This window comes from Cricetulus griseus (genome assembly GCF_003668045.3).
Source record: "Cricetulus griseus strain 17A/GY chromosome 1 unlocalized genomic scaffold, alternate assembly CriGri-PICRH-1.0 chr1_1, whole genome shotgun sequence".
In the NCBI taxonomy this organism is placed as follows: Eukaryota; Metazoa; Chordata; class Mammalia; order Rodentia; family Cricetidae; genus Cricetulus; species Cricetulus griseus.
In genome coordinates, this window is record NW_023276807.1 from 55,894,439 (window position 1) to 55,922,102 (window position 27,664).

Consider the following 27,664-nt stretch of genomic DNA (forward strand, 5'->3'; position numbering starts at 1 on the left):
TCTTTATTCTGTTCATCCAAGATTTTCTCAGCATTTTTATTGGCTAGTAAATGGAAGGTGTCAGCTTTGTGCTTTAAACTTCAGAGTGACGAGTGTCAGGGCTTGTTTACCACTGCACCATTCACAGTATTAAGTTATGTGCACTGTACCCAGCTGACACTCCGTAAATGTAAATGTGTTTCTATGTGAACTGAATTGTGATGATGATTTGATGTTGCAATTTCAGTAATCATTTTATAATGGACTTGATCAAGTTTCCAGTGAAGTCCATAGAGCTATATTTGTAAATCATTTTTATCAAATATTATCAGATCATATTTATTCTAAAAATAGGTCATTAGACAAGAGGCCATGATGTGCTTAGTTAGACTCATGAGGTTTATAAAGAATAAGAGGTCATGCTGCTATTATTATGATTATGGTCACCATGCAGTATACTAAACCAAACTAATTTCAGTAGACACATTGTGACTGTCAAGTCTTGGGGTAAACACTTCTTTGGTTTGTAACAAATTATGTATCTTCTGAATGGTAATAAAATAATGTCTTATTTGAACCATAGAGAAGCCATTGACCAATGCAGGAGTATGTTCTAGCTCTAAACAGTTTAGAGGGGATTGGTAAGTTAGCAATAATAAAATTCATTATGGGATTTGCCTTCACTAAAGTTGCTAAAATGGTAAATTGCTAAACTTCAGCAAATTCAAAAAGAGTCACAAGAGGTATAAACTATGACATGGGGAATAAAGAAGGGACATTGTAGAAATGAAAAGTAAGATTAATATCCCCTGTAATTTTGAGCAAGGACTAGTTGCAAAACTGTGGCATAATGCCATCTACCATCTGCAGTTCAGATAAGTGCTGCAGGTACTGTCATTTAGCTCATGCAGAATGACCCCAGAGCAAACTTGGAGCTTTGACTCATGTGGATGGATTATACATAGTAAGAAGTACTTTGGAGTACTGTCTAGAGAATTGACTTCAGAGAATGGGGCATTTATTTCAAAATGTCAAAATAAATAAAGAAACTAGTATTTTAAATGCCAAGACTCACATTAGCATACTGTCTTGGATCACATGCTCATTCCTGAGCTAACCAAACTACAGGTAGGTGACACTAGGAACAGAATCATAAAGTGGAAAACTCTTCCTTTCACCATGCTTCAGAAATGCTAGCACTGGGCTTGCTGGGAGATTGGTTCCATTCAGGACAGAGAGGTATTGAGTATGAGACAGATGCTTACTTCTCAGGGCAGCCAGGCAGTGATACCTGAACACACTTTATACTCAGTGCTGTCACAGCCTCTCAGTGTTGGGGTCTATAAAAATGGCTTCAGTTCATATTTAATTAAGGTCAGAGAGTTCAAACTATCCCTACTCTTCCAAGGTTAAAGTCATAAAACCTAAAGGTCTAAGGTGTGGTTACTGTAGGATGTTTGGTCTAAGTTGTTGAAGTCTTATCTAAATAACAGGAGACTTGTTCTAAGGTGTAGTTACTCTTAACCCTCGAGGTCAGACAATGGGAGATTTAATCCTACTGGATGTTTGGAAAATTAAGGAAGTAAGTCTATTTGTTCCTTGTATCATGATAAGGAAATCTCTTGTCTTTTTACCCTTTTTGGGCTAGGTATGTTAGAATGTTGAAGAATAAACTTGGGGAAATCTGTATTCACTGGACTATCCTTCTGACTCTATTCTCTGCCTCTATTTTTTTCCTGAGTGTCTTTACCTGCCGTTTCTCAATCCATACTCCCCTTCTCAGATGCGAACCAGGCAAGTTGGCTGAATCAGACAAAAACCCCCAAATGTGGGCTAATACAGATTGCCACTGCAACATGGGGCTGCTACAAATAGCAACTACATCTCACAAACTGTTTATGAGGGATGCAGCTGTTGCCTCTTCTGGCTGTACATACATTTATACATTCAGTACTTCCTTTTCCAGTTTCCCACTCCTCGAAATGTTTTATTCTCTATGAGTCACCAAACTGAGTTTATTATTTTAGGGTGTTCCCAGTCAGGTTTCTGTAATGGCATCCAGTTCCTTTTTCTAATTTCTCTCTGTTCTCTAGCTTACAAACAATGGCTAGTCAGTAACACAAAAAGCAATAGATATTATTTGAATGCATTTCTTCATCTCTGGCTTTCTTGAACTTTTACCAAGTGCTAGGACTTTGTTTCCCATGGTGTTTGTTCACAGAACCTCTATACACTTGAATATTCATAATCAGAGCACACAGGGTTTGAAATAACATCCAAAGGAATCCCCCAGTCAAAGTTCCAGCTCATCTGTGTACTTTTATTTTATTTTTGTCTTTATATTTTAATTATAATATTTCCCCCTTCCCTTTCTTCACTCTAAAACCTTCCATATACACCTCCCCAATCTCCTTTAAATTCATGGACTCATTTATCATTAATTGTTACTGTATGTATATATGTATTCGCATATACATACATATTCCCAAACAGAACCTGTTTGATATGAATAATGCTACCTGTGTGTATGCTTTCAGGGCTAACCATTTAGCACTTGACAATCAATTGGTGTGCTCTGCCCTGGGGAAAACCTCTTCTCTCACTCCTAGCCTTTTCCATGTTCCTATAGTTCTTTGTGTAGGGTTGAAGCCTCCTGCTCTTTCCCCATCCTCTTTGATATATCCATTGATATCACCTTGTTCAGTCATGTTGGCAAGACATTATGGATAGAACTGATGTTACTAGGACACACAATCTCACAGAAAGCCTCTTGATTCTCTAGGTCTACAATCTTTCTGCCTCATCTTCCACAGTGTTTCCTTAGCTGTATGTGCCAAAGTATCTTGTAAAACCTCTGGTTTTTGTATACCCAAGTGTCATTTCTATTTCAAATTTTATCACAATTATTCCTTGTTCTAGCACCATTTGCAGTTGTGAACTTTGGTTGGGGGAATCTCTTCTTGGAGGAAGTAGGGGAGCATATATCTCCCGAATCATTAATGTCGTGATTATGCTATACACAAATGAAGATCATAGTAATATATTTCTCTAAAGTTGCATAGATAATGAATGACATATTTTGACTACATTCCTTGATGACAATTATTAATTTTATGTTTAAAGGTAGGCAATTATGAAATTATTAAAATCAATTAAAAGCTAGAACTTTGCTGATGGGGAGTGACAAGAAATTCTTAAAGTACCTTTCAAAATAATCATTTTAGGGCAAAGGAAGAAAAGGGGTAGACATTTGTCACAGTGACAAATTGACAATGAGTTGGTGGTCTGTTACCTTAAGCAATCGTCTTTCTGGGACATTGTCAGAAAGTTAGAAAATCACATAAACATTATGAGGCAGCGACCCTGTATTGTTCCTTAAGCTCAAAAACAAAATCAATCAGTGATGCACCTGTGGGTGATCATTTGTTTTCTTGCTTCAAGGACAAAGAGAATAGTACATCTTTGGGGAAATGTTCTCATTATGAATGATTGACAAAATTTTCCTGGTGAATTAATAGGTTCAAATGTAAACAAGTTCTTATGTAAGGAAGGGAGTGAATGTCAATGAGAACGCCCTGTCTGACTGTTTTAGCACAATGACAATGAATCTGATGGGATGGGAGTGATGCAGAAGTAGTTAGAGGGTGGGTGCAGAGGGAGGGGAAGAAATGATATAAATATACTAATGTATGGATTCTGAAGAACTAAAATAATTTGAACTAAAGAATAAATCCAAACCATATGATATGCCTCAGCTTTTGTTCTATATGTGTTTCTCTGATGACTGGAATATAATAGCAAGTTAAACTCTTTATAGATCATATACATGGGGAAAGCAGGAGGAAGGGTTACTTCCAAAAGGCTACTATCTATACACAGACATAATTCAGTAGGAGTGCTTTAAATATTTTACTTTTATTAAAGTATTAACAAACAATATTTTACAGTATATATTAAGATATTGATAATGTTATTGCAATTTCAAACTACCCTGACTTTTTTTAAATTTCAAGAAAGATATTGCATATATGCAGGTAATATGCCTTTTTGGAGAGACCAGAGAATGATTCTATCAAATTAAATTAGTATTATTCAAACTCAATATTGGAAAAATGTTTTAGATGAAGAAATGGCTGTGGTTACTTATTTTATTCTGTTCTCCAATCCCATCAAAATTTTTTCATATGTACTGATCTTTGAGAGGTTACGAGTTTCTTGATTTTCTCCTCTTCATTTGGGCTTTAAATCTCCCTTAGTGAATTGCACAATGCAGCTGATTAGCTGGTATTTAGTGATTCTTAAAGTTTTGACTCTAAAGATGGTAATTGCCAGCATAGTACTGCCATGAGTTTAACAGAAGAGAAATAAAGTCAAAACACTTTACTTTGGCTTTTTCTAGAATACTATTTTTTCCCTGTTGGCAAAGTTTTTCAAATCCTTTGCTTCAAGCTGATCTTCGTAATTAAAAGAATGATTTTTAAAACTCTCCAAAAGGATTTTGCATATTAAAATTCATTAAGATGCAATGTTCAACCAGCACATGATATTTTATTTTAACCATCTATGAAAAGCAAAATAAGAAGGCAATTAGATGATTCTTTCACATCCATTGTCCATGCATGTTGATTAAAATTTAGTTATATTACTGAGAACTTGATACATTAACAAGTAGTTATATGGCTATTAGCTCAAATTCTCTTCAGAGATTTGGAGAAAATGAGGGAAGAGTGAACTAGAAAAGAAGAAAAATTCCACATACTCATTTATAATTAATGTTAGTCCAGTGTGTTGAACTCATGACTCTACCCAGAAAGTAGGAAAACATTCTGTTACTGAGCTACAACCATGCTTCAAAACCTCACTTAGTAATCTGTCCACAGAAATGCAGCCATTTCATCCAAGTGAAAAATATATGCTCATGACTAGGGCAGCTAATTTATCAATAAACAAAATTAGTCCATTGTCATGACACAATTAAGAAATTAATTTATCTCAGAAATACAGATTTTATATATAATCTTAAAGGAGCCATTAAAATCAAACAACAAAAGAGCTGTTCCTGTAAGTCACTGGACATTATGGAAATCCAGCAACTTACCCAGGACCATGCTGTTGTCATGGAGACACAGCCAAAGTGTGCTGCTTAGTAAGAAAATAGAAGTCTCTCAGCTTAACCAGGCTGCCAAAATGCCAATACCAACCTGTTTGTAGCCAACTCCAGGGAGGAAATAGACAAGTGATTTCTCACTGTGATATAGTCCACCAGTCTCTTTATAAAAGTAGTTGTAATAAAAAAGAGGAATCAAAGAATTATTTCAGTTTTTCTAGGGTATTTGATTTTTAAGATACTATGAAATATACAGTGAGTTAACTATACACAATACACAGAAATACAGCTTTCTCTTCAGAGGAAATAAGAGACAGTTGATTCTGAAGCCAAAATGAGTGACCATTGCCTGGGAACATGGACATAAAATATCAGATCCAACATAGTAAAAATTATATGAAGTTTTTTGATAGTAACAGAACAAAGAAAATCATTAATCCATAGACTGTATCAAAACAGAGAAATGGCCATAGGTTTCAAATTTGACCTGGTGATACTCTTAGCCTTTGGATTGGTGGTAGGTAGAAGTCTGTTTATATATTCCAAGGAGCTTTCATTATATAGTCCCACAGATATTAGGTCAAATACAGGGATAGGTAATGAATAGCTACTAAAGAGGCTAATGACAGCTCAAAAAGATTCAGCATCTGAATTCAGCACAACCCCTTGTTTAATCATGTCTAATTGTTCAACCAGACTTGTAGACTCTAGTAAATTTGATGATTCCCAATATCCTCCGAGGGAATTTGCAGATTCCTCTGCTGGCCAAGCGTCACATTTTGTATTTGTGGGTATCAAATGTTGTTTTATTTCCCACTGTGTTGGAAGCCTCGGTTTTAGAATCTGATGAGCTTAGAAGGCAGGAAAGCAAGTCCCCAGGGGAGCCCCTTAGTAAAGCCACTAAAGAAGAAATTCCTGTAATTCTTAGATTTTATCAGCCACTGTGATCTCAGTCTGAGGGTTTGTGTTTTCCCCCTGATATATTTGACATGTTATTTATCTGCAACATATAAATATAGTAAGATAACTATGCCTAATATTAAAATAATCAAGAAAGAACCATGGCCTAAAGAACTGCAGGTAGCAGATGCGGGAAATCACATTGTAACCTACTCCAAATCATATTCTTTCACTATAATAAGTTCACTATATGTTTCCTCCTCTGTCTATTTTTACTTGCATTTTATGAAATATTTTATTTGCTGTTTGAAGAATTGTACATAATTTGTTCTTTTATTTTTTCTTTTGGCCAATATACTAATACCCTCATTAGCTAGTTTTAACTAGTTTCCTAATTTTAGGAAAGATTTGTGTTTAATATCTAAAATTTTGATAACTGTTATAATGAACAGTAATTTGTCCTATTGTTTTGATGTTATATCAAATTGAGACAGTAATCACAGAAAAGTAGTAATATAACAATATAATAATTATAACACATCAAATTCCTTTTAACAAAAATGTCCTTTTTTATGTGCCAAATATTATTGACAGGGATAGAGACAAGAGGCCAGATTAGTTGACAAATCAGAATTTCATGTCTTTTGTGCATGTTACCAAATCTTTTTAAAAGTTTTATTTTTATAAAAAGCAAAGAAAGTGGAACTCCTATCGGGATCACTTTGTAGCACACTTAATTTATTTTTCATTTTGAAAATGTGAATATTACTTAATTTTTAAATCAAACTTAAATGTACTATCATGAATATAGTTGTCACTAGAGATTTATAAATTTTGCATAATTTATATATAAAAAGTCAAACCAAATCTCTGGGTATCTTTAACAATAGACAATGGAGTCAATGCTACATTAAGGTGTGAAGAGTCTGAGTATGCCACAGCACTCCTCATCCTTTAATTTATTGCATCATTAAAATATATTTTAACATAAAAGTAACATAGTAATCCAATTTTTTGAGATCAATTAATATTCTTCCCTACTATTTCAGTAGGAAAATGTTCGTGTTGGTTTTAAGAGTTTAGTTTGAAGGTAGAGGTACCAACAAAACAGAATTCATTTTGGAAAATATACTTACTAATTTTTATTTTTTAATTCAAATTTTATTTTCATGAGCCATACTTTAAACAGTTTCTTCTCCCTCAACTCCTCTCAAATCTTCCCCAGCTCTCTACCCACTCAACTTTCTTCTTTCTTTTTCTTTCTTTCTTCCTTCCTTCATTTCTTTCTTTCTTTCTTTCCATAAAACAAATATTACCAACAAACAAATTTCACAAAACAAAAATCCCAACAAACAAGTTAAAAATTCAGTAAGATAATAAAATAACCAAACAAAACAAAATGAAAAACCCTCAAAAATGCCATTGGATTCATTTTGTGTTGGCCATGTACTCCTGGGCATAGGGCCTCTCTTAGAGTATGGTTGATATATCCAATGACACATCATTGGAGAAAATTGATTTTCCCTTTGCCAGAGTGATTGCATGTAGCTTCTTGGTTAGAGTGGGGCCCCATGTCCAGTGCCCTCTCTCAGTGCTGGGACCCCCATCTGTCTTGAACCTGTGTACGTCTTAAGCATACAGCCATAATTTCTGTGAGTTAATATGGACATATGGAAGTTGTGTCTAGAAGACACTGCTTCTTTGAATTTATCCATCATATCTGGCTCTTAAAATATTTCTGCCTCCTCTTCCACATAAACCCCCAAGCACTGGGGTGGGGGGAAGTTTGTAAGGACATCCCATTTAAGATTGAACATTCCAAAGTCTCCCATTCTCTACATATTGTCCAGTTGTGGCCCTCTATGTTAATTCCCATAAATTATAGAAGAACTTCTATGATATGAGTTGAGCAAGGCATTGATCTGTGGGTATAGCAGTATGTCATTAGGAATCAATTTATTGCTATGTTTACTTAGCAGAACAGTTGTATTTGTTTTTTTCCTAGGTCTGTGACCTATCTAGTCTCAGGTATTCTTTCCCACTTTACCAGTATTAGGTATTGGTTCCATTTCATGGAGTGGGCCTTAAATTCAATCAAAAAGTGGTTGGTAACTCCCATAACATTTGTGCCACTACTGTACCAGTATAGCTTATAGGCAGGTAGTTGTTTTAGGTCACAGGATTTGTAGCTAGGTTGGTGTTTAACAATCTCTGTCAGTGAGCTTATAGTTAGTTAGGAGCTAGCTCAACTTCTCTATCAAAGTATAGTCTTCAACAGTAGGGACTTATTATCAAACTGGCAAGATAATAGCCTTGACAATAGCCTGTGGTGTTTGAAAGATTTTCGGAGGACCATTTTGGCCAATTATTCAACAAAATATAACCCTTTACTGATAGTGAAGGTTTTAGTTGGTGACAGTAAACATCTAATTGGGGCATTGCTCCCCTATAATTTGGTTTCTCCATGTAGCTTCCTTTCATATATGTATATATTTTAGGAATTCGATATAGTAGTAGGGTTACATTTGTTTTGTTTTTTTTTTCAAATGGCCTTTAGTTTTAGGTGTCTTCCTCCATATTCCTTCCTTTACCCTTCTATCCTAGTGCTTTCCCTATTTAATCATCCTAGTTTCTCTATTATCTTTCCATAACACTGTACTCTATTTATCCTTCCTTGTAAACATGATTAACAAAAGACATAATATATCTTCACTGGTCACTTTACTAAAATCCAAATTAGTATCATCTTTATTATTCATAAATATAAAAATGAAAATCCCAAATATCATGGACAATTTTTATATTACCTAAAAAATAAAACAGTTACGTATGTAAAAAGAAATAATTAGTAAAAGTATTGTCAGGGGAATTTTGAGTTCAATGATTTCAGGCACTCAGTTATTGAGGTAGTGGAAAATGAGTGTTCCCAGATTTACTGAAGTTCATGGACTTGTATTTTCTGAAGTTGACTGAAGTTGGAAGTGAGGAATACAAACCTAAGTGTATATCTTCTGAAGTTTTGTATCACAGGAGGTGGTTAGAAATATTTGTTCAGTCCTTTCTCTCTAGGCTGAAGGAGATCATGATATAATGTCTTTTTCCAATTGATGAAATCACCTTTGTTGTTCTTTCTTTCAGTTCTTTGTTTCCCTAGAGCTCATTATGGAAATACTGTGTAAACAACTTTGAACTCTTAGTTATGTATAAAACTCCCTTTAAAAAGTAGTGAGAGCTTATATAATCTTTCCTATAACTCATTAATTAATTAATTTGAAGAATGCCCCATACATATTTATAAGGAGACAATAGAACTTCCCCAAAGTAGTAGATGCTAGATTCAGAACTAATGGAATATCTTTGGCTAAGGAAGTGAATGGTATGAACTAATCAGTGTCATGCTTTTGTTTTTGTTTTGTTTTGTTTTTTTAATTTAAACACTGATAAAGAGTACTGAAGATCAAATCACACAATTAAAGTATTAGCCATTGGGGCAAATTTTGTAAACATTTAAATACTTGCCCAATAAAAAAAGTTTCACTATTACTTCATAGTTCTGCATGAATATCCCAAATTGGACTTATTAATTTTAACAACATTCTGTTTGAAGTGCTGATTGCCTAGGTGGTAGCTGCCCACCAACTGAGGGTTTTGACCTAATGGGAGAACATACAAGTTCAGTAATTGAATAACATCTAATCACTAGGTTTTAAATGGCTTATTCTGTAAAATACATGTTCTCAAGCTACTATTTTTGGCAAATGTTAATAAAAGCACATCAATAGTCTAAGAAAATCTCATTGTTCTACACAGAGAAACCAATATCTATCTTACACTGGAGTATTAAATTTTTGCCCTAAAAGTTTTACTAACCTTTAATTATAGGCAAATTAGTCATTTAAATGTCATCTTTCTCTTATTTTCACTTTTGTAACCTTTTATGGCTTGCTTTTAACCTTCAAGTTTTCACTTCTTTCTTGGAGCAATCTTTTTTGACCTTGAAAGAAAACTAATTTACAATTTAAACTTTTTACTTCTGTAAAAGCATTTTTTTCCTTAACTTTCTTTACTAAAAACACATTTTATACCTGTGACTTTATATTTCTTTATCTTACTTACTGGTTCCACCCTATCTTTTACATTTAGGAAATGACTTATCTTTCTTAATAAAATAGTAATATTTCAAATGACACTAGATCTGAAGCACTGAAAATATGCACATTGAATCTTAAATATGTAAATATTTACCAACATAAAAGTAGAAAAAAACCATGGAGATGTTTCTGTATTTTCTTAACACATTAAAGAAAATTATTCATTACAGACCTGTCTTATTACAAGAGGCACTCAGAAACTGTACTAAAAAGCATAATATCACATTGATCTGTAATAAAATCAAAAGCAGACTGAAGACAGGGGTTTCTATCTCCACACTTTTATCATTTTATTTTTGGTTCACTGCTTATCTTTGTAGTGGGGCTGAAACCATTTAAAGAGCAGGTACCTACATTATTTCATCTGTCTCACAGTTGAAGGCACATAGATAAAGTTATTTTTCCAAACACATTGCAAAAGAGAACCCATATGGAGTGAGAAACACATCGCATCGCCTGCAGCTATTAAGAAACGTTTTAGCAATCTAATTTTGTTTTAAACTGTTTTAATCTTACCTAGACTTAAGCAAGATAAGGACTTTGAAAAACCTGTTTCTCAAATCTTCAAAAAGAGAAGTAGTAGTTAAAATTTTAATTAAAAATATATGTGCTGGTATACATATATGCATTTTTTGAATTAGACATATTAATAATAATATTTTATCACACAACAAACTTTAAAGTATAAAATGAAGTGGCCACAGATTTTGCTACTCTGTTATGTTTGGGGAAGATAAAAGTATGAACTATGTTGTTTTACGTTCAAAATGACACACAAAAGTCAGTTATATTAAACATTAGCTTGAATGAACATATCCTAATTTCCTTGAGTCAGAGAAGTTTTTTAAAAAAGTTTATGTCTCTATATCTCTGAGATACAACTGTAAATAGAGATGCCTTCTAATGGAAATTCAGAAAATTATGTTTTGCAGACTAATGAGGTGATCTGATCTTTCTTTCTCTTTCTTTCTTTCTTCTCATTTCCAAGAGGATCCTAATAATCCTCATGTAACCCAAATCTAAATTCCTAACCTAGTTCTTGTGTAGTGAGTATAGATAGTATAGGGTATCTTCTTACTGAAAGTTTTATCATAAAGCAAGCCATAAGAATCTGCTCCTTAAATGCAGAATTTTGTTCTGGTAGGAGAAAAAGAATGAAGAATGAAGTAACAAAGTAAAAGAAAATGGCAAATGAGAATAGGGAATTGAGATAAGTTAATTTCTAAGAAGCTAGCTTTAGTTCCATAACCTCTAAACTTTTTAATATTAATTTTCTAGGCACTTTAGACTCTTTTTAAAACTTAAATTCAGGTTTTAATTTCTTAAAAATTACCAATTTATGTATTTCTTTCCATGTTTTAAAACTTAAAGTAGGCTGACTATTCATGACCTATAATTTTAATGAAAGGAATTACAGTTAACCACACTCACACATGCACTCACACACACACTCACACACACACACACACACACACACAGAGAGAGAGAGAGAGAGAGAGAGAGAGAGAGAGAGAGAGAGAGAGAGAGCAAGGTAGAGTGGAGAGAGAGCAAAATACATAATAACAAATAACTATCACAGCAACAACAAACCTGATTTAATAACCATGCTCTCTACTGAGAGAAATGTGTAAGCTAGATTATTGTGAAACATTCCAACTTTTCCCAACCTGTAAAAGTTCAACCAACACACACCATCCAGCATAAAAACGGATGGAATAACATGTAGAGGTTTTCTCCAAGTATCCCCTTCTTCACTAAGTCTTAGTCCCTTGAGTCTTTTCTCCTGAAAAGTGTAAATTTCTTGGTCATAGTTGGCATTTGAGTTTTCAGGATTCCTATGAAGCTTCGGGGAGTAGCTCCTTTCACTTTCATTCAGTTCTTGGTTCCTCTCACTTTATATTAGCTTTGTCTTACATATTTACAGGAATGTGAGGGGGCATAAGATCTTGAGTGACCAACCACTGTGTGTCAGTAAAGCTTCCCCTAAATTTGTTGATCTTCTCCTTGCTGAAGTTATGTGTTGTATGATGCTCCTTCAGACACATCTACACTATTGGGCTTCCTTTATCTTCAGTGACTTCATGATCAGGTGCTTATGGAACTGTAATTTAAGGCAGAAAAGTTGGGATAAGCAGGTGTATTCATAGGAAAATGCAGATTTATAGAACTAAAGAGGATTCCTGAAATTGAATGCTCTGTAAAGGAAAACAAAATCCACTACAAAATCCACATTGTCATCAGTTGTATACCAAACACTGAGGTCATTATGCAGCAATGACCAGTTCCAAACTTGTGGCCACATGCAAGGTCAGATTGAAATCAGTGGGTTACAAAACAAAACAACAAAATGTAGGAATTGTATGGGGACCTGTAGGAAGGGAGGATGGTGGAGGTAGACAGGAAAAAAGAGTGGGTAGAGATGAGAATAAATAGAATGTACACTGTATATATATGAATTATTAGAAGAAAAGCAACAAAAGTATTCCAAAAGTTAAAAATATACATCCAAACAAAATATGATCCTAAGGGCCAGCTTATGAGTATAATCCAAGGGACTATCAACCAAACTAAGGAAGGTCAGAGCCTAGGGCAAAAAATTACAAACATCCACCAAAGGAGGAAATGCCAGATGCCTGGCCTCAACTGGCCAATGGTATTTCTTTGTACCATCAAGATGACTCCTCCAGTGAAACTGGTGGTTAAGTGAAAATTGTACCTTGGTTAATAACCAAACATTTAATTATGGCATGGTTTGTGACATCTCTTTGCATTTTGCCTAAAAAATGAGATTTTATTTGTTATTTAATATTCTCTGCTATTTTAACAAGTCTTTTAAATTGACTGATTTCATCAAAACATGATCCTTCTACTTTCATTATTTTAGTTTCATACATTCGATGAGCAGTTGTAGATTTAATTTTATTTAGTTGTATGTGACATTTTGGATCCCTATGTTCAGTTCAGTAGCTTTTGCTCTCCATGGCTCACAATTCTGATTTTTCTGTTGCCTCAGTCATCTCCAAGTGGAGGATATGCTTTATCTACACCAGTCACATTTTCACATCTTTTAACTTACAATCTGATATAACGCCCATCTCTCTCTCTCTCTCTCTCTCTATATATATATATATATATATATATATATATATATATATATGATATAGACACAGATATACATATAGCTATAGATGATATGTAAGTTAATGTAAGTTATAGTCCTATAAAATCATTCTTCCCTTTGGAGTAGCCATTCAGAAATAACTTCAACAGATTCAATAAAAGTCACTCTCATCCACTGGGGCCTTAACTTGTTTATTCCCTTTGCATGATGCTAGCTAGAGTCCAGTTCAGGACAGGGCTCCGTTCATTTACCTTTGAACCACCAAATGCCATCAGATTTTGCTTAACCTATTCCAGGGATAGGACATAAATTGTTTATTCACTAGCTCTTAGAAAAGCCACAGGATGATATTCTTTGCAAGAAAAGCTTCCCTGAAATTCCTATGTCATTGAATTCAGGATGCTGCCCTATAAAAAGTTAAGGTCTAGAGGAATTCATCAGTTCTTAGAGATATAACTATGTATGTGCAGGTGATGGAGGTAGATTTGAGGCCGAAATGACCATTTGTAAACCCTTGTGTAAGTTAGCCCAAGTCTTCTCAGTCTGAAAGTTATGCTGCTTTTGGGAATACAGTGATATTTAAGAGGACACATTTTAAAATGATCCCTTTCTTTTAAATTATTAACTACTTGCCTCAAGGCATATGACAAAACCTCATCTTGAAAAACATGTCATTGCTAAGAAATTGCCACATGAAAATTTCCCTCATTAGTACTTGTATATGTACATGTGCATATATCTATTGGATAAAAAATAAAATACATTTCTGAGCTGATCATTGTGTTATCTAGGGAAAGCATCAAATTAAACACAGTAAGAAGCATTTGTTGTTTTTACTTGCATTACTTTTCATGTTATTTTTGCATCCTGGAGATTGAACTCAGATTTTTGTTCATGGCAGGCAAGTGTTATATTACCTAGCTCATCTCTGCCCTGCTTCTTATATTTAATAAATATTTATGAATTTTATAAGAAGTGTTAAGAGGAATTGGACCCTGGGACATACATGCATTGGCAGAGTTGAGGAGGTACTGACAGTCCTAAAGCACAGTTAGCACTGTGAAACTATTATATTAAGAAGACATAGCTCACACTGCTCACACTATTCACAATGTCTCTGGGGTCAGAGTACATGGAGGCAATGGCACAGCACTGGGAGAGGGACAAACCTGCAGCAGAGGGATCCAGGGAAGCTGGTGTAAATGATACAATCCGGGCAAGATCCTTTCAAGATTAGTGAGTTAGAATTAAAGGCTGCGTATTCTACTGGCTGGATCCACCCAAAATTATTCTTCCTTTCTTGAACCATGGTAGACCTATTTTAAATGGTTTCAGAGTTTTATTTCAGCCACAGAAATTAATTCCAAATGCTTCCACTGCCAAGTAGCTTAGAAAACAGGGAAAACAGAGTTGGAGTATCAAAGGACCACGGAGCTGTTTTAGAGACAGAAATAAGATCAGGTGTCCACTTCAGGGGAAAAAAGTAGGAAAAGCTTGTGTGTATTGTTCCTCTTTGGTTCTTAAGATAGTCAATGGACATAATCTAAGAAGAAAAAAGTTAAGCCAACTCAAAGAAGCAAATTTCTCTTAGATTTACAGGAGAAGAGATATCATACAGTTAACCCATCCATTTCTCCACCACTGTGTTAATCAGGTTCCTATGGTCAATAAGAAGAAAAGTCTCTATTTATGGCAGGAGAAAGGGAAGCCATTTTTTAATTTTCCAGAGCGCTCTGCACTTCTTAACAAGGCTGACAACTAGGAGAAGCTGGTAAACCAAGGCTAACCTGTTGGGGATTTGTCAGAACTCAACTGACTTGTGGGGGAGCGAAAACACTCAACTCCAGACAACCTTAGCCATTCCTATATGAAAAACTAAACACTAAATTCCAGCTCAATTTACTGATCCATGTGAGAGTAGAGAAATACCCAAGCCTTTCACTCTGACAATCTTGATCTACATAAGGAAGGAGGAGGAGGAGGAGGGAGAGGAAGAGGAGGAGGAGGAGGAGGAGAAAAACATGCTAGAAACTCTTGTATGTTCTCCTTGTCCAGAAGATTGGGTTCAATGACAAACACTGCCCACAGGTCTGCAATTCTCTTAGATCCCAACAACAATAGTGAATACTATATCACAAAACACAGTTTGTAACAGGGTGTGGCTCACATGTGTAATCCCAGCATATGAAAGTCCCCAGTAGAATTATTGAGTTCAAAATCAGCCTTAATTACAAAGGCCTACTTGAGCTGGAGTGTAAAAATCTCATCTCCAACCTGCTATGAGATGGAGTCGGGGGTGAGCAGTTTGAAGAGGCAGAGCACCTGTATCCCTCTTATGATAATTTCCAAAAGAAATACCCATGCATAAATCCAACCACATGTAAAATGCACTAAGTATGTGTGAGGAAAACCTGAAGACTGATGACAGAAATCAAAGATAGTACTGGTTCATAGGCAACACAACTCAGTAACATGTAGATGTCAGCTATTCCCAACCTGACCTATGAATTGAATAAAAATCCCGGAAAGTTATTTTGAACATATTGAAAAACTAATTCTATTGTTTATATGGAGACAAAGGACTCAGAATAATCAAAACAGAATTCAAGGAGAAGAACTTATTTGGAGGGCCACCAGTCTCTGATACAAGAGTTAATGTAAAGTGTTAGTAATCAATATTACCTATCGTCACAAGAATAGGTTGGTGGTTACTGGCATAGGACAGAGTACTACAAAGACCTGTGTCATCACACTCAATTGATCTCTGACAAATGAACATAAGGAATGCTGTGCATAAAGCTGAGGCACTTTTGATTTGCTTTGTTTGTTTTTAAATTGTGTTATTTTGAGACAAAGTCACCCATGTTATTGCAGACCGGTCTTGAACTCACAGCACCACTCCTGACCACACCTCTTCCCTCTTCCCCAGAGCTGGATGAAGATGACTGTGCCCATTTGTATGGCAAAAAATAAGTCTTTACTGGGGGATGGGGAGGAGGAGGTGGGAGAGGGAACTGGGATTGACATGTAAAACAAACATGTTTCTAATTTATCCCCCCCCCCGTTTCTTTTTTTTCAACTTTTTTTATTTGAATTAGAAACAGGATTGTTTTACATGACAATCCCAGTTCCCTTCTTCCTCCTGTCCTCCCCTACAACCCCCAACTAAAACCCTACCTATCACATATCATTTCTGCTCCCCATGGATGGTGAGGCCTTCCATAGGGTGTCATCAGAGTCTATTGTATCCTTTGGGATAGGGCTTACATAGTCGTCCCCCCCCCCCCCCCCCGTGTGTCTTGGCTCAGGGAGTATTCTTCTATATGGAATGGGTTCCCAAAGTCCACACCTATGCTAGGGGTAAATACTGGGCTTCTACAGGAAGTGCCATAGATTTCTGAGGTTTCCTCACAGAAACCCATGTTCCTGGGGTTTGGATCAGTCCCAAGCTGGTATTCCAGCTATCAGTCTGGGGAACAAGAGTTCCCTGATGCTCAGGTCAGCTGTTTCTGTGGGTTTCACCAGCCTGGTCTGGATCCCTTTGCTTTTCACTAGTCCTTCTCTGCTACTGGATTTCAAATCAGTTCAGTGATTAGTTGTGGGTGTCTGCTTCTACTTTCACCAGCTGTTGGATGAAGGTTATAGGATGGCAGGTTTATCTTACTTTTTATTTTAAAGCACATTTTTGTATCTTTCTTTTGTTAATTTTTTAATTTGAATTAGAAACAAGATTGTTTACATGACAATCCCAGTTCCCTTTTCCCTCCCGTCCTCCCCTTCCACCTCCCCCCCACTAAAACCCTACTTATCACATATCCTTTCTGCTTCCCCTGGATGGTGAAGCCATAGGGTGTCATCGGAGTCTGTCATATGCTTTGGGATAGGGCCTAGGCCCACCCCTGTGTGTCTTGGCTCAGGAAGTATTCCTCTGTGTGGTTGTTTCTAATTTAAATTTAAAAAATAGAAAAAAAAAAGATAGTCTTTGAAACAGATGATACTTGAATAAGCATCTATCCACATTAAAATAATTTAAATACAGACTTTACATATTTTACAAAAACTAAGTAAAACTTTATTGTGGATATTATGTAAAGTGTTTTTTTCAAAGCTCTTAACAAAATTTATGATAAAAATCAAGATGACCCAAGATGATGGTGTCTTTTTAATATACACTACCAAAAGACATGATGAGTAAAAGAATTAATAAATTGCATTTATTTTATTTTATTAGAAACAAGCTTCTTGTACATGTCAACCCCAGTTCCCTCTCCCTTCCCTCCTCCCCTGTACCCCAACCCCCATTCCAACACTTTTCTGCTCCCCAGGGAGGGTGAGGACTTCCATGGGGGAATCTTCAAAGTCTGTCATATCATTTGGAGCAGGGCCTAGACCCTCCCCTATGTGTCTAGGCTGAGAGAGTATCCCTCCATGTGAAGAGGACATCCAAAGTCCATTCTTATAATAGGGATAAATACTGATTCAATCCCAGAGGCCCCATAGGTTGCCAAGACATCCAAACTGACATGCTTGCATAGGGGGTCTGGAACAGTACTATGCTGGCTTCCCAGCTATCAGTCTGGGGTCCATGAACAACTCGTTTTTCAGGTCAAGTGTCCCTGTGGGTTTCTCCAGTCTGGCTCTGACCCCTTTTCTCATCATTCCTCCCTCTTGGCAACTGGATCCCAGAGTTCAGCTCAGTGTTTAGCTGTGGGTGTCTGCCTCTGCTTCCATCAGCTACTGGATGAAGAGTCTAGGATTGCATATAAGGTAGCCATCAATCTCATTATTGAAGGAGGACATTTAAGGTAGCCTCTCAACTACTGCTTAGATTGTTAATTGGGGTCAAACCCTTAGATCGCTGGACATTACCCTAGGACCAGATTCTCTTTAAACCTATAATGGCTGCTTCTATTGTGCTACCTCTTTTCTTGCTCTCCTCAATTCTTCCCCTGACTAAATCTTCCTGCTGTCTCATGTCTTCCTCTCCCCTCCTGTTCTCCCCTTCTGTTTCTTCTCACTCCCACTCCCTTCCCCCCATGATCCCAAATAGCTCAGGAGATCTTGTCACTTTCCCCTTCTCTGGGGGACGATGCATGTCTTTCTTAGGATCCTCCTTGTTTACTAGCTTCTCTGGTGGTGTGGATTGTAGGCTGGTAATCCTTGGCTCTATGTCTAAAATCCATATGTGAGTACAAACCTGGTTTGTCTTTTGTGACTGGGTTACCTCACTCAGGATGGTTTCTTCTAGTTCCATCCATTTGCCTGCAAATTTCAAGATTCCATTGTTTTGTTTTGTTTTTCTGCTGAGTAGTACTCCATTGTGTAAATTTTCTCCATCCATTCTTTAGTTGAGGGTCATCTAGGTTGCTTCTAGGTTCTGGCTGTTACAAATAATGCTGCTATGAACGCAGTTGAGCAGATGTTCTTGATGTATGATATGCATCTTTTGGGTATATGCTTAAGAGTGAAATTGCTGGATCTTGTGGTAGACTGATTCCCATTTTCCTGAGGAAATGACCATACTGCTTTCCAAAGTGGCTGTACGAGTTGGCACTCCCACTAGCAGTGGAGGAGTATTCCTCTTTCTCCACATCCTCTCCAGCATAAGCAATTATTGGTGTTTTTTATTTTAGCCATTCTAACAGGAGTAAGATTATATCTCAGAGTTGTTTTGATTTGCATTTCCCTGATGGCTAAGGATGTTGAGCACTTTAAGTGTCTTTCAGCCATTTTAGATTCCTCCATGGAGAATTCTCTATTGAGTTCTGTACCCCACTTTTTATTTGGATTCGTTGGTGTTTTGGTGACTAGCTTCTTGAGTTCTTTGTATATCAGAAAATGGAAAGATCTCCCATGTTCTTGGATAGGAAGCATTAAAAATGGCAATCTTGCCAAAAGCAATCTGTAGATTCAAGGCAATCCCCATCAAAATCCCAGTACAATTCTTCACAGACCTTGAAAGAACAATTCTCAACTTCATATGGAAAAACAAAAGACCCAGGATAGCCAAAATCATCCTGTACAATAAAGTAACATCTGGAGACATCACCATTCCAGACTTCTCTTATAGTGCTATAGTTCTTCCTGAAAACACCTTGGTATTGGCACAAAAATAGACAAGTAGACCAAAGGAATCAAATTGAAAATGCTGATATTAACCCACACACCTAGGAACATCTGATTTTTGGCAAAGAAGCTAAAACTATACAATGAAATAAAAAAAGCATCTTCAACAAATGGTGCTGGCATAACTGGATGTGGAAGACTACAGATAGATCCATATCCATTGCCATGCAAATAACGTAAGTCCAAATGGATCAAAGACCTGAACATAAACCCAGCCACACTCAACCTCTTAGACGAGAAGGTAGGTGGTACCCTTGAATGAATCCGTACAGGAGACTGTTTCCAGAACATAACACCAGTATCACAGACACTGAGATCTACAATTAATAAATGGGACCTCCTGAAACTGAGAAGGTTTTGTAAGGCAAAGGACACAGTCAACAAAACAAAATGGCAGGACACAGAATGGGAAAAGATATTCACCAATCCCACATCTGACAGAGGGCTGATTTCCAAAATATATAAATTGCATTCTTTAGCTGAAGAATAAAGTTATCAACAATAGAATGAGAAGACAAGCAGGCCAGAAGAAGGTATTTACAAATGAAACATCTAATGAAGGGAAATTATCAGTATGCAAAGATGACTGAAAATTCAACATAATAAACATAAACCATGTGCCTAAAAATCCAAAGATTTGTTCTGTATCATATGGCACCAGACAGTGTTAACGAAAATAGCCACAGGAGTACATTATTTGACTATTGGAATGTACAAAATCCATAACAGCAAGAACAATAAACACTGATAAGGTTATAGGATAATATAATTTTCACTCATTGATGGTGGCAATGTAAAATATTACAGACACCTTGGACGATAATTTGATTGTGTTTTCTAGTACTAAACATATGGTTAGCATACAATATAAAATTGCTATTTCCCATGAATAGCACAAATAAGGTAAAAACATACTCAATATGAAAATGTTTACAGAGATATTAATTCCATACTTAACAACAGTTTCTAAAACTTGGTGGCAATAAATAATCCTTCACTAGATAAATAGATGAATAAGCTGTGCTATGTCCAGACAGGGGACAGTTATTCCATGCTAAATAGGAACAAACCATCACCCTTTAAGAGAGAGGAAAATTGGGTAAAATAAAGCATTGTGATAAGATTGCATACTACAGTATGAACCCAACCAGTGACATTGTGAAGGAGGTAACACTACACAGACAGTAACAAATAGCTGGTTTCTTGGTGTTTGGGAGAGAACAGGCTAGATAGTAAAATGCAGACTTTAAAACAGTGAAAATACAATATTTGTTAGGATAGTGCTGCATGCCATTTAATTTTTGCCCAAAACTAGAGGATGTACAACATGAAGGCTGAATCCACATACAAATTAGAGAGAGAGGAGAGTTCTGCACTAACAAAGGGTACCCAGGTAAATGAAATGTGTCATGCTGGTACAGGTAAAATTACAACAGGATACTCCTATGTAGAGGCAGAAGGTATGTGGATACTTTCTATACTTTTCCTTCAATTTCGCTGTATACATAAATCTCTAAAATTATGCTGTTTAAAAATAATAACAACAAAAAGTAGAAAGAAGCCCAGAAACCATTTTTGCAGTAAAATTTATTATTATAAATGTGACCTATAAAACTAGTGGCATAAAGCACCCTAAAATTCAAAGGATTTGGATATGTTGGAAAATATAAATAAATAATTATCACTCCTTTTCCATCAACTATTCCTAAAATTCTTGAGTTGACCTGTTTTTCACTTTAAATCTTATTTTGCTTTATATCCTCTCAGGTACTGACATTGTTTTGCTCTCTATATTTGACTTCCAAGTAACCCAGACAATCTTATTAACCACCATCTGGAGCTTTTCACTGCCTTGGCATATCCTCCATATTGCAACTCAGGGGACTACATATAAATGAGCCATATCCGAGTTTAACATGATCTCTGGCACTGTTTCCCTAGGCTGCTGACTCCATTTCTTTTGCATAACTAAGGCTCTGTTGATAGATCAAATTTCTCAACTGCACACAAGACTTCAGCACAAGCCTTGGGCTCACCAGTGTCCAAACACCAAAGTCCTGATCAGTTCTCATACTGACACAATGGTTGGTAGGCTTTCCAATAAAACCTGCAGAATCACTCTTGAGAAATGGCACAGAAGTCATGGGTTCCATTAGGAAGAGCAGTGGAGAAGAGAACTCAAGATCCATCACACCATAAAAGCAACAAGTGAGACTAGCAAAACTATGAGAATAAACTGCCCCAAATTCCTGAAAACCTGCTGAACATAAACAAAATGTTTTTATAATCAGAGACAAGCTTATAACAAAGAAAATTAGAAATTTCAGGCATTTTTAATCAGGCATTGTCCCATCTCTTAAACTCCTATGTCTAGCAAAGCCAATTACCAAAGAGTAAAAGAAACTTAACAATACTCTGAAATAACAAGGGCTGAAAGTTTCTCAATGGTTGATCTAACTTACAGTAACTATGGAAGAGGGTTTTTCCAATTGGAATGAAAAGCAACAAAAAAATCAATATTAAATCACTTCAATGAATAAAAGGCAATAACCAAATGATAAAAGCCAGTAATTATAAGGTTATACAATATAAATGTCACAAATGATACTTTGTGACAAAGCATAAGGAAAAGATACAGTAGTATATGAGAAACTCATGCTAGAATGCCAGGGTCAAGTTTCTGGTAAACTAATCAAGAAGAAGATGATAATGTGTCCAAGGTCTATTGCACAACATTGGTCTGGCAAATAAATTGTAGTGCACATGTGTGGACACTACTAAAAGTAAATTGCTATTAAGGTGACTTATATCACCTAAATATGTTATATCTTTATATGCAAGTAAGAATAAGTTGCTATTAAACTAAATTATTAAAAATTGTAATCACTAGGACAACTCCTAAGAAAACAATGGAAAATGAACAAAACAGAATCAATGTGACTTCTATAGATAATATTAACTTAACTTGAAGAGGCTGAAATATAATGGATAAATTGGATAATTAATGATTACATTTTACAAACAATAATGTAAGAATTACTTCTGTGTCAGTAATTATATTAATTATAGATGGAATATATTCTCCAGTCAAAATGTAGAGGTTGACAGATTAGATAATATTTTATCCAATTATACATGATATCAGTAAGAGACTTAAGGTATAAAAATATTAAAAATGAAAGGATAAAAAATATTTCAGGAAAATAGTAACTAAAAATGAGATGGATTGGTTTTGCCAATATCCAAACAGTATGTTTGAAACTTAATCAACACAATCTCTAAAAATATCAATAAATGAAAGAACAAATCACACAACAAATAAAAGAATTTGAGATGAATGAAATTAAAAACAGAACATACTGAAATCTTATGAATAAAAAACAGTGCTTAAAAGGAAATGTACAGGTATGTTAACAGAGAATGACAGCATATCAATCAATATTCCAACTTCCACCTAGAGATTAGGAGATGGAGATCTAAACTAAAAGCAAAGGAATGGAAGGAAACAATAAGATGAAGGGAGAAAACTGGTCTGGAATGGGCAGGGCCATGTTTCTGGCAAGTTAATCAGGGCAGCAGTATAAGGATAAGGATCTCTTGGCTCTCTGCATCTGACTGGGGATGGGAGGTCAAATACATGTGTGACAAAATAGCCAACAGAAAAAGAACCCTCACTGGGGGTTTGTAACACAGAAACCCCCACTGTCATCATGACTCCAGAACCTCTGTGAAGCTTAAATGTGAACTACAAGCAGACTTGGAAAATAGGAGTTGCAAAAGTCAATAGGACTAAGGTAAAAATGAGAAGAAAACTGAAGCTTGTAAACTGTTGCGATAAATCTTTCTGCCAAAAGCCACCTGAGCCCTACAGCCACATGGGTGGTTTCTGCCAGCTGCCTGAGTTCTGCCCACCGAGTTAAGGTCCCAATTAACATACAGAGACTTATATTAGGTATAAATGCTGCTTGGCCAATGACTAAGATTCTCATCTGTTAGCTCAGTCTTAATTTTCATAAATCTATATATTTTATAAGACTTATCTTATCAGACACCTTCCATTGGCATCCTCACTTGTCAGTGGATCATATGGCAACTCTGGAGGCAGAAAGAGGGCCACTTCCTTCTTGCCCTTGTTCATATTTCAGTCTCCCTGCTATGTTACTTCCTGCCTGGATCACCACTTCTTTACTACATTTCCCAGAATCCTCCTTGACTCCTAGTCCTGCCTAACTTGTTGCCTCATTGACCAAACAGTACTTTATTTATCATCCAGTAAGACAAATACATACACAGAAGCACTTCCCCCATCAGTGACCACTCACCTAAAGTGGATGTATTTTGATATCAGAACTATTTACACTTTCCATCTATCTTAAGAAGATTTTATAACTCTGGGTGTGCATATATGTATGTATGCATATATGATGTGCTCATGTTGTATGTATGTATGTATGTATGTATGTATGTATGTATGTATGAGTATGTACTGTATGTGTGTGTATGTATGCATGCAGATATATTATTTATACAAAGAAAATGTTTATTGATAATAAATTACAAAACCATCTACTTGAAAAGAACCCTTTGGTATAAATATAATTTTATAAGTTAGTAAATTCTAAAGCAATTTATATACTAATAAAAAGTTTGTATGTGTTTTTACATAAAAACTTAAGTCTTAGCTGAATGTTTGAGGCTGCAGGTCATAGAGCACCAACAATGCTTTTCAGAGGTGACAAATAATTTGATTTTTAAATTATTAATACTGAAAACAGTTCACATAAATATGTGGGTTTAAATGGAAGAAGTAAGCCTAGGGTCATTTCAGAAATGGCTGGAAAGTCAGTCCTAACCCCAACCACAATTTCATTTAACATTATTTTTAATGAAACTAAAGATAACAACTCAAACAAGAAGCCAGTCTAGCCAATCAGTGAGCTCCAGGTTTAGCAAGAAATTGTTTCTCAAAATTAAGATGGAAAATGATAAAGGCACCTGAAATTAATCTCTGCTTTCAACAAGCATATCCACACACGTATATGCAACTGTATATACATACATGCCCTCAATATGTCCTAGCTTGAAAACACATTTGATACATCTAACAAATTGCCTAACTTGGCCTTGCCTGTCTGAAATATAGTCAGAACATTTACACTAATTGGCCATTGCTTGGAAAAACTCATCTAACACAAAGTCTACCTGATAATAAATGGCTGAATGGCTTATATAATTTGATGAATAGAATAGTGAAAGTCAAATAGTAATACAGTGATCATTTAGGTATGGTTTTGCATCATGGTAAAGTTGAAAGATTGAAAGTTGAAGTATAGTAAGACAGGTACTTTCTATAATTGTTAATATAAAAACCTGAACAAGTGTGCAGGGGCTTTCTGGGTTAATTGCTTGTATTATTGTATATATCCTGTTCTAACCCAACACATATAAATGTCAGCCATATTTATGTAGATGCTATAGTTATATATGCTATATAAGTGCTATCTCCAGTGCAGATATCTAACAAAAAATCATTATTTTTCTGGGAAAGAGTTATGCAGAGCCAGCCTGAGTTTTTGACACCATGTACATTTCCAGAAATATCTGTTTTAGGTCTACCTCTTCCTTAGCACATGAAATCAATGCCTCTTTTTATGCCTAAGACCTTGGGGCATGTAGCACCAATTTGATAAGACATAATTGATGCTCACAAAAGGGAATTTTTGTTAAAGTCTGTTTTTCTCTGAGGGGTGGAACATGAGTAGCTTATGGTCTGTATCAGAGATGTGCCACATGCTTGTATAAATGACTGCCCATTATAATCCTTAGATACCAAAGCTTGTTGACTTTCCCTGTTTGGCAATATTTGCCTTTGTTGGCTTCCAGATTCAGCACACTCACTAAGAAAGGACAATAGTAAGCTTGTATGTACCTTGTTTCTTCTGTACACAACCATCCATTTCCTGGCCTACTAGTTTTCAATCATTCTGCTTCTCCTTTAATTAAACCATGGTTTTAAGTATTAAAACTTCTAAATCTTACAAACTGTAAGCCTGACTGTGGTCTTTGAAATTATTGACACAGACAGGAGTTCCTTATCTGATAATTTACCATGTGTAGCAAAGCCCAGAGATAGCACCATCCTTGGCTAAAGATTAGCATTTTCTTCCTCTGGGTAAGACAGATGTCCATTCTTGCCCACAGGGTCTTGAGTAATCTATATGGGCCACCCAAATTCACTCCATCTGCATCTTTTTCTCAGTAAGTCATTCTGTGGACAGTCACAGTAGGTAGACAATAAGATGACCAAAACTATTAGAAAGATCTGAGAGTCTGCAACATATTATTATTTTGCCCAATGCCTTTTTCACATTGAGAAAGACTGACTAGCTCGTGCCTTTGGGAATACTGGGAGGCAATTTACTTCTGAACCATGGAGAATTAGCCCTACAGTATTCTCTTCTCTGGGAAGTGAGTGTTCACAAAGCTAGAACAAGCAGGGGCCCCAGGGACTGTAAAAGAGGCTTATGCCTCATGTCTCTGGCCCAGGGAAATGAAAATCTGGCAAGCACAGACTAGAAAAGATGACAATTTGGAAATGGTATGTAGGAGGGCTAAGTGCCAAGGGGGAATACATTGGAGCATATTGCCTGTGTAGTCTTTCTAGAGCCATTGCTGCCAGCACCACCAGACAAAGACTATTTATTGAAGAGCATTGTCTCAGCTTCCCTGCAGCTGTTGGAGAGCACAAGGAGGCTTTGGATTCTATGAAACACAGCGGCTTGGGGAGAATGGGATGCAGCCTTTAATCTATGCTTTTTTCAGAATACAGGAAGACAAAACATGAAAGACTCTTACAGAATATAACCTCTGGTAAAATGTGTCTGACTTCCACGTTAAGTAATTGAATGTAGACACATATCTTCCACTCTCTGCTACTTGGACAGTTGCCGGGTGTCTGGAACAAAGAGGTAAAGGCAAAGATGTGAGAGGTAAAACTTTGTCACAGGAGAAACCTTGTTTCCTCAGTGTGGCATTGCACAATATTAAACAAAGCATATTGTCATGTGTTTCATTAGCATTCATTTTAGACTCCATAGTGGTTAGTGACTGTTGGCAGCTGATTGTCACTGTGGTTGGCCCTAACAAACCTTGCCCAATGGAAAGCAGAGTATGTAAGAATCCCTTCCATTGAAAGTAGACATGCAGGGAAATCCAATTAAGTAGACAAAGTATGCGTTCTGTAAGGGGGAGTGCACTTGAGAATTTCACTTAAAAGATCCTAGATTCTAAAATTTAGATGAAACTGTATTATTGATTTCATTATGCATACCAGAAAAACTGCTCAATTCAGGCTCCCATACATATGCAAAGAAATTAGTTTAAGCCATATTAGTATAAGACAGACACTCCAGTGCCAATTTTGTGTGGCTGTCCCAGACCACTATGCCACTGCTCTGTGTGAACTAAGGGAGCAGGAACTTGACCTTGCTGTCTCTGAACCTACAAGCTCTCTTGTATGAAAGAACACCCCATAATAAATAATGTGGAATCCAAATGTAGTCACTCAGAAGTAAGTTTCAAAGATAAATTTCTCACATGAAGGTAGTTATTTAATTGACCATTATACCAGAGGTAAGTCTTTATCTTGTATCCTCTGTCTGTTAGGTATGCCAAACTAAATATGAGCAAATTAGAATCTCTCCAAATACTATTTATTATGGAATGAGCATTGTACTCTTAATGTGCTTCCCATATCAAACTGTGCACATACCGAGAAAGGTAAAGAGAAGGGATATTTACAGTAAAATCAGGAGAATTACAGATGCTATGGAAGGCTGTGGTTCCATCATTTTTTGTGATACCTCTTGTGACCAGAGGAATAGACATGAGGTTCCTTGCTTCATGATGAGTCCCTGAGTCCTATAAAGCAGTTCCTTTGTAGGAATGGAACAAGAGTTACTGGTAGATTACCTTGTATTATTACTATTTTTGGTGTCATGGGTGAGTCTGCTCATGCTGCTTGGGGACAATGGAAAGGGATGCGCAAGAGCAATGTCAGTTTCTGGGTAGCCAGACCAATGGTCTTTTCAGCTTGAAGTCTTTGTTTTGCTTCTACTCTTTGTCGCATAGCATGACTAGACCAAAAGTCCCAGTGAAAAGACATATTCACACAACTCTTAAATCATGCTACATTTTTTTATCATGAAAATTTTACCAAACACACACAAGGTATTAGAGGCCTGAGACATGAAACAGAATTCAGCCTTAACCATCTGGCAG